The following is a 16,573-nucleotide window of genomic DNA, read 5'->3' as shown; positions in this document are numbered from 1 at the left end:
ACACTTGCAGTGAAAGCCTGGGAGAAAAAAATCTCAACCCATTGATGAAAGCGGCTTTCAATTTTTGGACAAAAATGCAAAGGGGAGCACCAAAACAGATGATTACGCTCTCCCACAGTGAAAAGGGAATCATTTGTGTCAGAAAATGGTGAAAATGGAATGTTTTCTGCCACAAAAAAAAACCCCCTCTGTTTACTAGTGAAAAGTGTGAAAAATACAGTGCTAGAGAAGATCCACAGCCACTCAAAAAAAGTCAGTATTGACGAATTAAGTGAAAAATTACTGGTTTTCTCAGAAATCCCATCTGTGTAGTTTAGTTTTCATCATTTAGGAAGCATAAATAAATACACATACAACCCTGTGTATATATTTATAAATAAATGTATGTATATAATTTATGTGGAGAAAATGAGTTTTGTGGTTTTCCTATTAACTCGGAATATTTTCACATTCATTATTGTTCTATTACTGGTTTCCCAACTACACATTTCTCACTTCCATAATTTAAGTTATTGTGGAGTTAAATTTCTTTAGAGTACAATTCTTGTTACAAGTCAGGCTATTTTTCAATAAAATGGAACTCTTTCATTAAGGGGAAAAAAATGCCTTTTCACCTATTCATCACTGGTTTAAGTCCTGACCAGTGCCAGTAAGCAAGGATCTCCTTTAAGAACAAAGCTTTTACTTGACTGATACAGACTCTTTTTTTAATCCAGAGAAAATTCGTTTCATTAATTAATGCAGAAGTACAGAATATAAATCGGAATAAAAATTTTTCAAAGGAAAAAAAAATGACCAGCATTAAACAGAGGGAGGGAAAAATTAGTGGATTTACCAAAATGTTCTCTTTGACTTTGATTTGGGGCCTGGGACCTACTCAAGCAGAGATCGGTGCGAGAGTGTGGCTGTGCAAAAGGTCATAGCTTTGTGATGGGTAAAATTAAATGGACTGCTGGGTTGAAATTGTCCCATCTGGGAGCTGAAAATGTTTGATGCGAGAAAATAACCTAACAGGAATATACCGCCATCTTAGCAAGACCGTGTAAGGTCTTGCTAAGCAAGACTATCAGGGCCGTGTAAAAGAAATCTCTGTGTATGAACATAACTTCAGTGCTTTGAAAGACTGAGTTCAAGCCTACGTTAGTTGTTTAGTTTCCACCCATGGTTAACCGATGGAGATGGCATCTGCCAGAGTTCAACTCATCTCGCTAAGGGAGGGACCTCTCTTATTCCACTGATCTGGAAGATCCCTTTAATGTTGGTCATCTAAGTTGCAAGATAAATGTAACTCTAATATGAAAAGGATTGTCCTTCTAAATGAGAAGATATGTAACTCTATGTGAGAATGATTGTCATTCTAAATGATCTGTTCTAGCTTGGGTTTAAGTTAAAAGAATTGTTAGGAGAACTTGTCTGGTGTCTTACATGACCTGGGCAAGATTATGGTAATTGTCGTTTCTTGCCTGAAAAAAAAAACAATCTCAAACTGTGGTCCGGCATCCAGCTTCTGTAGACACATTCATTGTAATCTCTGAACTTCTGTTGGTTTCAATAAGAGGACAAAACACTGACCAGGTCGTACAGGACAGTGAGGCAGAGGGGATCCAGACACCTCCACAGGGTCTCCTCTGGCAGGTTGGACTTCATTGTGTGCCCTGGGATTTCCCTGCTCCCTCAGAGGCAAGGCTCGCAGGCACTCTGCAGATGCACTCCAGGACCTCTGCAGGTCTAGGAACTGCCGACACCAGCCTCAGAAAGAGCTGGCTCAGCACTGAATTCACTGACCAATGGCCAAGAGCTGCCAAAACATCTTAAAAACATTGGACAGATCCATGTCCAACTCAAAACTTATCAAGAGAAGTCATCATTTATAAATGAAAGCTGATCATCCCATTTGTAAATAAATCCATTCCAAATCTCATCAGAAGTGCCTTTGGTGCTGAGAACTACCTCCATGTATATTTTTAAATTATAAAGATTCAATCCTTTGACAGCAAAAATCAAGAAATCTTCCTTGTCTCTGCTGTGGACAGTGTGGGTCATTAGAATACCTCTTCCTCCCTTCCCCATGCCCTGTGCAACTTCAGCTTTGTGCTGTATTGGGTTGGAAATGCCTGAAGATGACCAGTGTGCCAGCAAGGACTTATTATACAGTGAAGTGCAACTAAGGGGCAAAAGCCAGCGTGGTCGCAGGGCTGTAAATCTGCCGTGAAAAGTACTACATCCAGAAGTGGGTAACAGGGGAGATGGATGGGAGGTGAGAGCCTGAATTGTCTTGGGTTGTGGCTCCTCAGCTCATTGCCTTCCACCAGGTAAGTGCCAGGAATTGGAATCATAGAATTGTCTTGGTTAGAAGGGACCTTTAAGATCATCAAGTCCAACCATCAAGCTAACACTGACAAAACCACCACTAACCCATGTCCCTCAGCACCACGTCTGTCTGGTGTTTAAATACTTCCAGGGATGGAGACTCCACCACTGCCCTGGGCAGCCTCTTCCAATGTTTAATGACGCTTTCAGAGTAAAAACTTTTCCTAGTATCTATTCTAAACCTCCCCTGGTGCAACTTGAGGCCATTCCTCTTGTCCTATCACCTGTTCCTTGGGAGAAGAGACTGACACACACACACCCCCCCACAATGTTCTTTCAGGTGGCATAGCCAGCTATGTGGTCTTCAACACCCTGCCATGGGATGCCAAATGTCTTCCTCTTACCTTGAGGAGGCTCAACCTTGTACCGCTGTGCCGCTGAGGCCAGCGAAGACCTCTGGACATCATCAGCCACCACCCTTCAGCAAACCTTGGTGAATGACTGACAAACATACTGAGTTTGCACAGAAACTATACAGCCTTCAGATCACCTGGCTGACCAGCACAAATTCTGGTGGGTCTTGTTTCTTCTTTTCTTTTCCCCTAGACAAGCCATTCCTCTTGACACTTGCGAAGTCACCTGTGAGTAAAGGCTCCCCATGCATCAGCTGAGCTATGATATTTTTCTCCATGCATCCTATCAGCCTGCAGCAAATGCAAGATAAATGGGCTGGTTTAGCCCTCCTTCACGAGCTCATAGCAGAACCGTTACCGCAGATGAGGCTGTGCGTAGCATCTCCAGACAGGAAAATAAGGCAGCTCTGTGAGAGCTCTGAGTAACCAAATCCCTTAGTGAAAGCACATCCCACGTTTTGAGGATAGTTTGGTGCACTCTGCTATTTATGCTGCCAAATCTAGGCATAGTTTCAGTTTTTGTATCTGAGACAGGGAAAAGTTCAACCATTAAAATTTCAGAGCCATGAGTGCTCGACCACACCGGGGAGATGATGGCAGAGGCGTCATCTTGAGCAGCATTTTGAGCTCAGCATCTTTCAAGATCACAGAGGCAAAACCACGTTTTTCCAGACTTCTCTGTCATGTTGTGAACAACATTTGTGTACATATCCCATTTCAAAATCTGCAGCCGAGACTTTATAGGGAGAGTATCTTTTTGCATTGCTCTGTCTTTCATGCACAAGTTGGTTTTGTTTAATCTTCAACCTGACCTTCCAATCTAAAGCAGTCTTGCATTAACTTTCCAAAGGTCGTATCCGTAGAATGCCAAGTCAGTGGATCTTGCAGAGTGTCAGTATTTTTTTTTTTTTTTTTTTTTATTGAATTCTAGGCCCTGATTATACTCGGTTTGTTCTGCATGAGATCAACAAGGCAGGTGGAAAATCATCCTCACAGGGCAGCTGACGATTCTCCACAAATGCTATAAACAGGAATGACAGCTGCATATGGATTTTCACTCGCCACTGCGGAGAAGAGATGTGCAATGTGGGTCGATACAGCTGAGTGGTGCTCTCTTAAACAAACTGTGTTGTCCAAGTGGCCATCTACGCTTCTCCAGTGGCCAGTAGACAGAGAGGCACCTCCAGGGCATGGCCTGCACCTTGGGAGGGAGTGGATCTCTCTCCATCTGTTACAGAGAAACCAGATAACCTTTTTGAATACTTACTTTCACACACACAAATGGAAGTGGTATGATGTCTTCTTTTGGGGGTTTGGGATTTTTTTTCCTCTCTGTCTTATTTTGCACACCCTTCCTGGGGCAACTGCAAAAGCCTGAGGTGAAGCAGCTCCTCTGGCTGGTTCTGGGAGCAGGCAGAGTACCCAAACTGCTCAAGATAAAGGGAAGGGAACAAATCGCCTTTCCTCCCTCTAATCTCCTGCTATAACGGGAAGGCAGTAGCAAGTCTTTTGTATCCCCATAGATCCCTTCCTGACTCTGAAATAGGATTTAGCGTCTCCCACCTGCGTCAACTGCCAAAATAATTGTGGTGTGGATGTCAAAACAAACGCAAATACCTCTAGATGCTCAAGACTCTTCCTACAGAAGGTTTCCAGGACCTTCTAATGTGGAATAAGAAAGACTTCAGTCTTGTGTGTGCTGAAGGCTTCTGTAGTCAACTCCGGTCTTCATGGTGCCTGCCTATTATGCCCAAGTGACTGAACGTACCGCAGGCTACACCATTACATTTTATACCATCAAATCCACCAATCAGTGCGGCTGAACCACAATGGCTGTATCATCTTGATTTAGTCTGTAAATCATACAAGTGATATGTAACTTTCCACACCAGATGGTTGTGGCATTCATCACCCACTGTGATAAAAGCTTGCTATTCCAGACCAGCTGTTCTCTTCTGGGGTTTACTGGTATATACCTGAAGTACCTCCTAGAGAAACTGATGCGTTCATCCCAGAGAAACTGGTGTGTTATGGTTCTAGACAAGTGGTCTGTGCAGTTGGGGGGGAACTGGCTGACAGGCTGCACCCAGTGAGTGGTGGCCAATAGCTCCTTTTCAAACTGGCAACCTGTCAGCTCCCAGGGATCAGTATTGGGCCCAACACTATTTAGTATCTTCCTAAGAGGTCTGGATGACGGGATCAAGTTTACCCTGACAATGTTTGCTGATCATACCAAACTGAGTGGGGAAGTGGACACTTTGGAAGGAGAGGGTCCAGAGAAGGGCCACCAAGATGATCCAAGGACTGGGAAGCCTGCACTATGAGGAAAGGCTGAGAGAACTGAGTTTGTTCAGCCTTGAGAGATGGTGGCTTAATGGAGACCTTATCACCATGTTCCAGTATTTAAAGGGTAGCTGTAATGGAGACTCCCTTTTTGCAAGCAGTCATATGGAAAAGATGAGGAGTAATGAGTACAAGTTACTGCTGGGGAGATTCCCATTGGACACAAGAAGAAAATTTTACACAATGAGAAAATTTTACACAATCAGCCACTGGAATATTCTCCCTAGGGAAGTGGTGGATTCCCCAACATTGGCCACTTTTAAGATTCAGCTGGACAGGGTGTTGGGCCACCTTGTCTAGATTGTGTTTTTGCCAAGAAAGGTTGGACCAGATGATCCTTGAGGTCCCATCCAACCTGGTATTCTATGATTCTATGATACCTCTCCAAGAGATCACTCTATCCTTATGTATTAACATGTACTTCAGCTTGCCAATGTCTGTTCCTATACAAATGGAAATGAGCACCCCCATTTCCATCTATACAGTTTTTAAGGCTTGTAATGGAAACAAACTGTTGGGAGTGATGAGACAGTTGCTCTGGCTCCTGATATGAATACAAAAAGAGGTAAAGAATTAAAACCACCATCATTTGTCATGCTCAAGAACACTTTAGGGGATCGTGCAAGTCAATCATCTTCACTCAGTCTGGATCACAGAGCTGCATTCTCTAAAATACAGTGGTAACTGGATTCCTAAACCAGTGTAAATCAGGTGTGAATCCAGAGCAGAGCAGATTTTCACTGCTGCAGTGAATATGCAGGTATGCATCATACCCTTACTTCTGCTGGTCTCACACTGGGATAAATCTTTGGTTTCCAAGTCTGGTCCTACACCTATTAAGTTATCAGAGAAGAGGAAACAGAATATTTCTCAAAACAAAATTAAATCCAACATCTGAAAAATACGAGATTTTGAGCCTTTCATTATGCTATACAAGGTATTTTACCACACTTTTCAGTATTACACATAGTTTTTTATAATCTTTGATATAGTGAGACTCTGATGCTGTTTCCATAAACTGAGCACAGGAAAGCAGCATTAATCTCATGTTCCTCCTCTTTTCAGAGAGACTGTAAGGTCATTTTTGTCTGCACAATTCTGGCAGAGCAGAACTGCAAAGAAAAGCCAATTCTAATAACGCTTTACAGAGGTAATAGAAGAGGAAGAAAATGGGAAGAAGAGAAAGTAGAGAACAGCAAAGAAAATTATATGATATGTAGCCTTATCTGGTGAAACCCAGCAATTGGAGAAATTTTCCACTCTCTTTTATTAAGCACTTTTTTAATTAAAACAACTCCAACAAACCCCACACTGATCATCAACATGACACTGACCATTGTGGCCCAAATTAAACACTCTAAAAGGTTATGCTCTGACTTTGATTTGGGGATAGTGCGGGAGGGTTGGCCCCTGTACAAAGACCCATGATGCTCATAAATTTTCCATGGATTCTGGCCCTGTTGTATGAATTTAAGTCATTTAAATTGTTCTGTGTATTTGCTGACCTTAAAAGGGGATTTTGATGCAAATTCTGACCTACTCTTTAGCGTGTGAAGTCCAGAGTTGGTCAAATGTTAGAGCAGCTAGGCTGTATCTAGGGTGATTTCATCTAGATGGCCTGGCTACCAAATGAGATAATCCTTGGAAACAGGGTTTCTGATCTAAAGCCCTTTGGCAGTTTTTTGAGTTGGTATTAACAGGCCTTGGACTTGGTCCCTGTGGCCTCCAGCGTTTCTGCAGTGCTGTAGGAAAGGAAAATGGAACAGGTCCAAGACTTGTTCCAACTCCAAAAGAAGTTAAAAAAAACAGATTGTATAGGTGGAATAAAGAAGGATTGTGTTGGCAGAAATGGACTTGAAGATAACAACTTGTTCTCACCTCCACAGGCTCCCATCTTTGCCTGATAACAGAGGATGTAAGGCTTGGAAAAGCCCTTCTGCTTCCCTGAAGCCTTGCTTCTTTGCAGAGGCAGTGGTAGAGGAGAGCAGGACCCCAGCCAGGTTGTGCTCTTCTCATGTTGCTCCCTCCCTACTTCTCCTGAAGGAGCAAAATAAGACAGCAATGGACAAGCAGTGAGAAGTGCCATGAGCAGCTCTACAGGCCTGGGGCAGAGTGGCTGGAGCCACCCAGCGGAAAAAGACCTGGGGTTGTTTGTCGACAGCCGGCTGAATATGAGCCAGCAGTGTGCCCAGGTGGTCAAGAAAGCCAATGGCATCCTGGCCTGTATCAGGAACAGTGTGGCCATCAGGATGGGGCAGTGATTGTCCCCCTGTACTGGGCACTGGTGAGGTCCCACCTCAAGTGCTGTGTCCAGTTTCGGGCCCCTCATGACAGGAAAGACATTGAGGGGCTGGAGAGTGTCCAGACATGGGCAACGGAGCTGGTGAGGGGTCTGGAGCACAAGGCTTGTGAGGAGCGGCTGAGGGAGCTGGGGGTGTTCAGCCTGGAGAAAAGGAGGCTGAGAGGAGACCTTCTTGCTGTCTGCAACTCCCTGAAAGGAGGGTATAGCCAGGGGGGTCGGTCTCTTCTCCCAAGGAACAGGTGATAGGACAAGATGAAATGGCCTGAAGTTGTGCCAGTGGATGTTTAAGATGGATATTAGGAAAAAATTCTACACCGAAAATGTTGTCAAGCCTTGGAAGAGGCTGCCCAGGGAAGTGGTGGAGTCACCATCCCTGGAGGTATTTAAAAGCCAAGCAGACATGGTGCTGAGGGACATGGGTTAGTGGTGGTTGTCAGTGTTAGGTTGATGGTTGGTCTTGATGATCTTAAAGGTCCCTTCCCACCTGGATGATTATAGAATGGAGTGATCTCCTGGGAGCCTCCTCAGGACAGGTCATGACTACGGCAGTCTCAGTGCTGTTGAGACCACGACAGCATTGTGAGAGGTTTGCTGCATCATTTTGTTATCAGCAGACCTGGACATGACTTTGGAGCCCATAAGGGACAACACTTGCCCTCCAGTCCAGAGCACTGGTAGCTCCCTCCTGGAGGAACAGCAGTGGGGACAGAGCTGAGGGCAGCAGAGACATGGCATACTGTCTTCAGGACAAGGGAAAAAAGCAGAAAGTAACCCCAAATTCCCTTGAGAAATACGTACCAATTCACCCCTGCCCCATGTCGTTTCCCCTGCCCCGACCACAGGAATCTGTTTTGCTTTTTCTGGTGACTTCGCTCTTCCAAGCCAGAGGGTCAGGTTAACCTTTATTTCTGCAATCAGTTTCTCTAATGAGCACGCTATAAGCACATGCACGCGCAGAGAAAATTAAGCGAAGCCTATGCCGCTGTGTTTATATTTAGCCATCCCAGAGGCACAAGGCAGGTTGCCGATTTTCTGCGAAAATTCTCTTCCCAAGCAAATGTATCCACATCTGTTTGCGCAAGGAATGATTAAAACCACAGCCATGGAAGCGAGAGCTACCCCTGCCCACATACCAGGGCTCGCACAAAGCCACGGCTTGTAGCAATGATTGCCCTCCACTCAAGGGAAATAGCCTTTATGCTTTCTATTTGCTTTCTCAATAAGGGCAAGTTTTAAGAAAAAAAAAAAGGGAAGGCAGGCAGCGTTCCCCACACTTCTTCCTTGGTTATGAAATATGTGTCTGTAGCCAGCATGAGGAGAGTTGAATTTCATGAAAAACCTGCCCGAGAGCATAAAAGCAAAGGATTTCTAGGAGTGCTCTTTCAACATGAAAGCAAAAACTTTAAGGAAGAGTTTCTCTAGGAAAAGAGTCTCCTTTGCAGAGCCCGAGAGCTGGCGGAGAGCTCCCCACCTCTGCTTTCTTGAGGCCACAGCTGAGAGGTATCAAACATCATGAGCTGTTGGTACCACTTTTCTTCTCTTGTTTCTGCTTATGAAAATAGAATGCTTCAGCTACATCTTAGATCCTAAAAATAACCAAACCTCTTTTTTTTTTTTTTTTTTTTTTTTTAACAGGGATTTGGATTTAAGAAGTAGGAACTTTGGAGAATAAATATTTGGAGAATAAATCTTATGAGGGGCAATTGAAGGAGCTGGGACTGTTTAGTTTGAGGAAGAGGAGGCTGAGGGGAGACGTCATCACTCTCTGTAACTACTTGAAAGGACATTGTAGAGAAGTTGGTGCTGGTCTCTTCTCACGGCTAATTAGCGATAGAACAAGAGGGAATGGCTTCAAGCTCCAACAGGATAGGTTTAGACTGGACATTAGGAAACAATTTTTGACAGAAAGAGTGGTCAAACACTGGAACAGGCTGCCCAGGGAGGTGGTGGAGTCACCATCCCTGAATGTGTTTAAGAGCCGTTTAGATGTGGTGTTGGGGGATATGGTGTAGGGAAGAACTTTGTAGAGTGGGGTTGATGGTTGGACTCGATTATCCCAGGGGTCTTTTCCAACCTGAATGATTCTATTATTCTATGATTCTAACTGAAAACCCACTGGGTGAAATCTGATGGAAAACTTGAATATAATGACCCTTTTCCTATGGATTCAGATGCAAAACTGCCCTGTGTGTATTAATTTACAGCCCTGGCCAAGCCTTCAAACTGGGTTCAAACATGTGAGGATGAGTGTGCTTCAGTCCAACTGGTGTCACAGGCACAAACTCCATCCAGTTATACACCTGGGAAAAACAAATACATTTATAAGCATTTCAATGGAAACAAGTGCATAGATTTCCACCCATAGGACTCACTTTGCCTAATTTTGCAGTCTCAAAATTAACACTTCCCCAAGACAACTTTATTCTGACAAACTAAATGAAATGTCTTGGGTTTTCTGCTTTTCTAGTGTTCTTATTTTTAAATTATCTTTCTGTTTGTGTGATAAAAGCTTTAAAAATTTGCTCTCAATCACAAGGAAACATTAGTCTGGATTCACAGAAACCAGATAATTAAATATATAATTTAGAATAGGGAGGGATTTAAATTCAATAATTTAATTCATTAATTTCAATAAATTCAATAATTTAAATTCATTAATTTAAAAAGTTTTCAATCAATCTGCTACACTCGAAATACTGAACAGTGAAACAGCCAAAGAAATGGGAAAATCCATGGTTTTCATAATTCTACCGCTGAGTAACAGCACGTCTTGCAGTTTTAGTTAAATGGTTTTCATGCATTATTTTGTTTCATTTTTTCAGATAAATATTTGTAGTGATGAGTGTGTACACAAATTGTAACTACTTCCAACAGCAATAAGTACCTGATTATGATTCATGTGCCATATGCTTCAAGGAAACATAAGGTAAAAAAGTTGTCTTTAATTATTGGTTCTAGTTGGGATGGTGACATAATTGTGATTTCTAACAATATAGTGTGAAAAGTGGAATTGTGATTTACATGCACATAAATAGTCGAAGTAGGACAAAATACCACTTTCACTTCATCAGGTACATGCAACTGCAACATCCTTTCTTTTCCTTCCTTATGGGATTCTAAATTTCCCAAACGGTGCATTAAAATACTCCTCAGCACAGCTGAGGGCCAGCAAAAGGAACCATGATTTCCAACGTCTGATTTCTCTTTCTTTTTTCCCAGAATTTGACAACAGAGAAGCGCTGACAAATTGCCCACGTCGCCGGCTTTTACACGCTCACTTGAAGTCTGAAAGGATCAGGGCTTTTTCTTTATCTCTGAGTGGGTCTTTACCTGAAATTCCGAACTAACCAAAACCACAGCACTAACTAAAACCTTAATGTGCATAACTGTACAATTACTTCAATTCTTATTTTTCTTGCTTCGTGTATGTCTTGACAGAAAAATGATCATCTGATGCAAATTAAGATTATTAACCATTTACATGTAGGTTAAAAATGGAAAAAAAAAGAATTTAAAACATCAATCAATCAAAAAATAAATCCACTTTTTTTTTAAAAAGTAACAAAGTCAGTCTGAAAAAACAAGAGGGTTTGGAAAGCAACTACTTCCCAGTGTTCTTTTTCATAAGAACATCTCTTGTTCTTTTGTTCCTGTAAAGTAAGTTAAGAAATCACAAAGTTGGGGGGGGGGGAAGAAGTCCTTGAAAGATTAGCCCCATTTTTCCACCAGCACGAATGTCCTCCCTTTACTCCACCACAGCATAAACATGGTTTAGTTGATGGTCCCTGGAGGTGTTCAAGGCCAGGCTGGATGGGGCTTTGAGCAACCTGGTCTGGTGGGAGGTGTCCCTGCCCATGGCAGGGGGTTGGAACTGGATGATCTTTAAGGTCCCTTCCAACTTAAACCATTCTGTGATTCTGTGATAAAGGAGCTCAAAGAAAGAGTTAAATATTGCATAGTGAGGCCTCAAATTAATTTTTTTCTAGTAATTTAAAAAAAAAAAAAAAGAGGGAGGAGGTTCCCTTTGCTTTTTGATATTGCCACAGCAAAACCAAGTTGTCCTCAAACAGCTCACAGCTGGTTTCTCTTACTGCTGCTCATGCAACGTGCTCCGACGTGTATTGCATTTATTCCGTTGCCGTCCCACCCACTCAGCCTATACCAAGGCCAAGAAGCCGCTCAAGCCACGCACAGGACAACCTATCAGAAATCAATCCCACCGTCTAGGAGTAATTTATCATTATACATAACGGTAATTTATTGTCATACATTGGTTCATGTTGGTTATTGAATTAAAATGGAAGTAATATGGTCTTAAGCAAGACTGGGCAAACAAGGCCATTAAGTAGTTAAAGAGATCATGAGAAGCTCATTTGCGTTGTTAAAATTATAGAATTAGGATTATTAAAACTGCTGGCAAAATCCAATCCCTTTATCAGGTTGGATTGTCAGCAGACTCCCAGCACCCATTCAGAAACCAGGAGGCACGCAGCAACTTTAAAAGTGAAATGGCAATGGGTTTTATCTACTCCTTCTCATCAAACCCTTCTGTATTTGTAAGCTCTGCACTAACGAGGCACCGCGGTGAAACTCATTCTGCTTTGCTACCTGGAAGTTTCCTGTAGTGAAGATGAAAGAGATGCTTATTGGAAATCTTTTTGGTTTTGTTTTTCTTTAGCAAACATAAATGAGATTTTTTTTTTCAATTTAATATTATAGTAGAGCAGTGATCATATAACACACATATAGTTTTCTGTCTAATTGCTCTGCGTATCCGGAGCTTTGAAGTTAGTCTGTATAAATATCTCCGAGATTTAACAAATACTGCATTTGATTTCCACCCGAGGCAAAACAAACAATTTTATTCTCTAGCGTGGATGGATTCTGAGTTGTGTTTCATGCTAGGAAAACCTCAGAAACAAAAATTCATATCCAGCTGCTCTCTGTAGTAAGGAAATTCAGAAAAAAAAAAAAAGAAAATAGAAACAATCTGTAATTCGGAATTTATTGGCAATTTGCTGGCGCACTTATCTGCAACAGCACAAGCAACATGAACAATCAGAGCATGGAGCTGTTTGGTCTGGAGGCCTCGAGAAAGGATGTTTGAGAATGTGTGAATAAATTGAGGCTATAAAAAGATCAACAAAAGCATTAAGCTAAGTAGGACTAGAGCAAAGTTAACTTGGCAAAGGCAGCAAAGTCAGAAAAGTCTTCTCCTTGCAAGTAAAGTTCTTGGTGCTGGAAGGATGGGGAGGAAAATCCTGAGCACAGCTGGAGAATAATGACATTGTATTTTCTTTTTTAAACAAAGCTTCTGTTTTTAAATCACAGTAAATACCTCATCTATAATTCTTTGAGAAATGCTTCTAAAATACAGCTGTGCTTGGAATTTCCCAATGGGTGATGGAGCCTTGCCGAATTATCCGTTTTAAACAGATGTGGTTGGTAAATATACTTACTATGGCACTTTAACTGCCTGGTAGGGCAGCTGGAGATGGGGCCAGCTGTGTCTCCTCCCCAGTTTAGCTCCCTGAACAGATGTCTCCCCTCACAGGAAGGCAGCGCCTCGCAAATCACTGCCTTTGAGAAGTGCCACCACGGAAAAACACCGTGACATCCATCATCTTAACATTTGCTTTTCCTACCTGAGAGCAAAACCGTAGAAGGATCTAAGTGTCAGCTATGGGATGGATCCTCCTCACCTTTACACTGAGCTGAATTGGGAGACACTTGACTTTAAGCCACCTGTGGAATAAGGCTATTTGAGGAAAATCCTGATGCTGAAGGCGGCTTTTCTGTGTTCAGCTGTAGAAGGGCTGATGTGCCAAGTGAGACTCATGCCAACACAAGAGAGAATTGGACTACAATTTGCATGAAAGGAGAGCAGAAGCATGGAGAAAACTCTGATGACCCTGCCTGCTCCTCTGCTAAAACACTAAACTCAGAGCTGGAATCACCGCAGCTACAGTTTTGATGAGTTTTAAAGAGCGACAGGGCTTTGGGCTGGGAAGTCCCACCCCAGTCCTGGCTGCAGCAAAAATGAGGCTTTTGAGAGATGGATGGAGAAGGATGGGTGGGTGGTGAAGGATGGAGTGTTGATGTCTCTGAACCGCATCTTCGTTACAGCCCTGTCCAACTTGCTCTAAATTACTCATGACTTTCAACTAGCAAAGAGGATTCAAGGGTGACCTAAACCCTCTGTGACAAGGTGAGTGTCTGTTTGAGAAACAACCCATGGGTTTTTCTTTGGTCTAATCCTGCTGTCAGTCCCAGAAAACAATCCCCCAGATGCCTCTGTTCTGCCCCTTCCTCCCCATGATCCCATAGGACCTCCACTGACAACCTGTGAAAGAAGCCAAGTCGGTAAAAACCTGCTGTTTTTACTGAAATAAGCCTTTAGAAAGGATCAAAGCCAGTAAACAATTAGCGAGCCATCATGTAACTACCACGTGAAAGTGTCCTCTGGCAAACCCAGGAATGCTAACACCACCTATTGCCACCAACACCCTGTCACGCCGTCACGCTGAATTCACTAAATGAAACAGGTAATTATTATAAACGGGAAATGCCACTTGCCAATATCCTCATCCCACTGACTGAATGAAAGTTATTTACTCCATTTTCTTTCCAGGTGGTTAATAAAGATGGTACAGAGGTAAAAAAAGTCCTGGCAATTTAGTAGATTCCTGGCACTGAATTTCCTCTTATTGGATTTTATTTAATCACCTCTAATTTTTCTTAGCGAATCTTAACGTGTTCACATTAGAAACTGTTCCAAATTAATTAACATAACATTTCCTTCTTATTCTCCAATAATCAAACTCTCACGTTCCCCCCACAGGTGTTCACATGGAGATCAGCAGCGGTCTCTGTCCTCCAAATGCTCTTCCACCTCCAGTGACAGGGAAAAGGGGAAAAGGACACTTCACCGTGCTGCTCTCTTAGCCTGTTACAGAGTCTGGGTTTATAGAAAATCATGATAATAATGCAGAATTATTGTCTCCCTGGCTAGAAGTCAAAAAAATTCTTCTACTCTGAAGAGACCCAGCACAAAAAGGCAAAGGGTACCAGAGAAAATTTTTAAATTTCCTGGTTCCAGCTGCCCTCCCACACTGGAGGCTTCTTTGAAGATGAGTGCATCCAAACTCCCTTTCAAAACAGTTTCAGCCACTCTTTTATTTATCTTAATTTCATTCTCAGTTTGAAAACTCCTGACTCTGTGGTGCTTCTCAACCCCAGCCGTGATGAGCTCCACCAGCCTCCTCGCTCCTCTGTCTTGGTCTGCAGTGGATTTCTCAGTTCCGCACCATTTCCTACATCATCCCAGACTTCCTTGGCATCTTGGCGAACAGACAGCATCTGGCCCAATGCAAGTTTTCCTGCTGGAACACACAGGCAGGTTTGCAATGTGAGGAACATTTGGCTCCACTATGATACCGGCAGCCTTGACAGTGACTAAGCTATGACTAACCACATTTTGGCAGACTGAAAAAGAAAAAAACACCCAAACAACAAAAGAAAAGAGTATTCTGGGCATAGGGAACATTAACCCAGTAGGAAGTGTTGTGTTTCTGTGGTTCCCATCCAGAGAGCTGAAGAAGGAAAGTGAAGATCGGGGTTTCGGTAGGGTTTTCACCGCCTGTGTGATTGTATCACTCCTATCACTGCGCATGGAAAGCCAGCGAATGCAAATGCAAACCTTCCCTGTGAATTCAGTGGGCCTTGGCTGAGATCTCAGAGGCCCAACTACAGAACTTGAAGCTATTCAAATGTGAAAAAAATGTCAAAGATAGGTTTTTAAACCTGTAAGTCTGGGAATAGAGGAAAGAATGTGCCAAAAAAATAATTATACCCTGATTTTATTTTATTTTACTTTATTTTTTTTAATGATTCAAACTTCGTCATCATCCCAAAGTGAATCATTTCCCTTTCGGTTAGGAATATTTTGAACACAAACAAAGGACTTTTGAACACAAAGAATCAAAAGGGAACTTGGGCTCATTCACAGAATGAGTGAACTGGAGGGCAGGAAGGGGCAGAGTCAATGGTTAATTTATCTGAAAACCGAGCTCTGTGTGATGTGGAGTCCTGTGGTGCAGGAGACTGGGCTCAGTTACCAGTGGTCCATTTCTAGTCCTACCAACCGACTGATGGCCTGGGAGTGGGTCCATAATTTATCTCTGTGAGTTTTTGCTGTTGTGAAGGTGAGCACCTCTTTGAAGCCCCAGACTCCTTCTGTAGTCAGTGGAGAGAGATGGGCATCTCCTAAAGGCAACCCACCATGACTGAAGGCAAGTGTATCTGAGATGCAAGAGATAAATAGCTGTGGAGGAAAGCTGAGTGTCCAGCTTAGGTGGGACACTTCATTGTAGGCAGATACACTAGAAGAGATGAATCCTTCCTGTCAAATGCGATTTTTTGTGTGTGTGTGCTTTTTTGAGGAGTGGTTTAGGACAGAAACATCAATGATTCCCTCTTACTTGAACCTTTTGACAGAATCACATGGGGTTGGAAGGCACCCCTGGAGATCATCCAGTCCAACCCCTTGCCAGAGCAGGTCCACCCAGAGCAGGTTCCACAGGAACTTGTCCAGGCGGGGTTTGAATGTCTCCAGAGAAGGAGACTCCACCACCTCTCTGGGCAGCCTCTTCCAGGGCTCTGCCACCCTCACAGGAAAGAAGTTCCTCCTCATGTTTAGATGGAAGTTTCTATGTTCAAGTTTATGCCCGTTACCACTTGTCCTGTCCCTGGGCACCACTGAAAAAAGATCGGTCCCATCCTCTGCCACACAATTAACAGCATACAGCTGGTCTTTCATTCTGCCTTAATGAGTCAAAGGCTAAGAAGAAAAATCCATATTCTACATTTTACTATATAGGAAAAATCCTATATTATAGGAAATTATAGGAATATGTAGAATATGGATAAATATATTGGGAAAATATGGATAAATATATTTCCAAAAATATGGAAAAATCTTATATTATGAGGAGCTAGAATATTTGATCAACGTTTAGCAAGGGGAGTGCAGAGTCTGTCTCAGAACTGTAACATACAGCTCACAGTCCTGGCTTCAACTTATGCTTGACTTTTATGCCAGTGGTATACATGGATGACGGGGAAAGCAGATCCTAAACGCCTGACTGACACATTAAATGTGACAGGTCCGAAATGCAGGCAGCACGACGAGCAGAAAAGGCCCTGG

The sequence above is a fragment of the Numenius arquata genome, chromosome 6, assembly GCF_964106895.1.
Source record: "Numenius arquata chromosome 6, bNumArq3.hap1.1, whole genome shotgun sequence".
Taxonomy (NCBI): Eukaryota; Metazoa; Chordata; class Aves; order Charadriiformes; family Scolopacidae; genus Numenius; species Numenius arquata.
The sequence above is the reverse complement of the archived record's forward strand: the minus strand, read 5'-3'. Positions refer to the sequence as shown.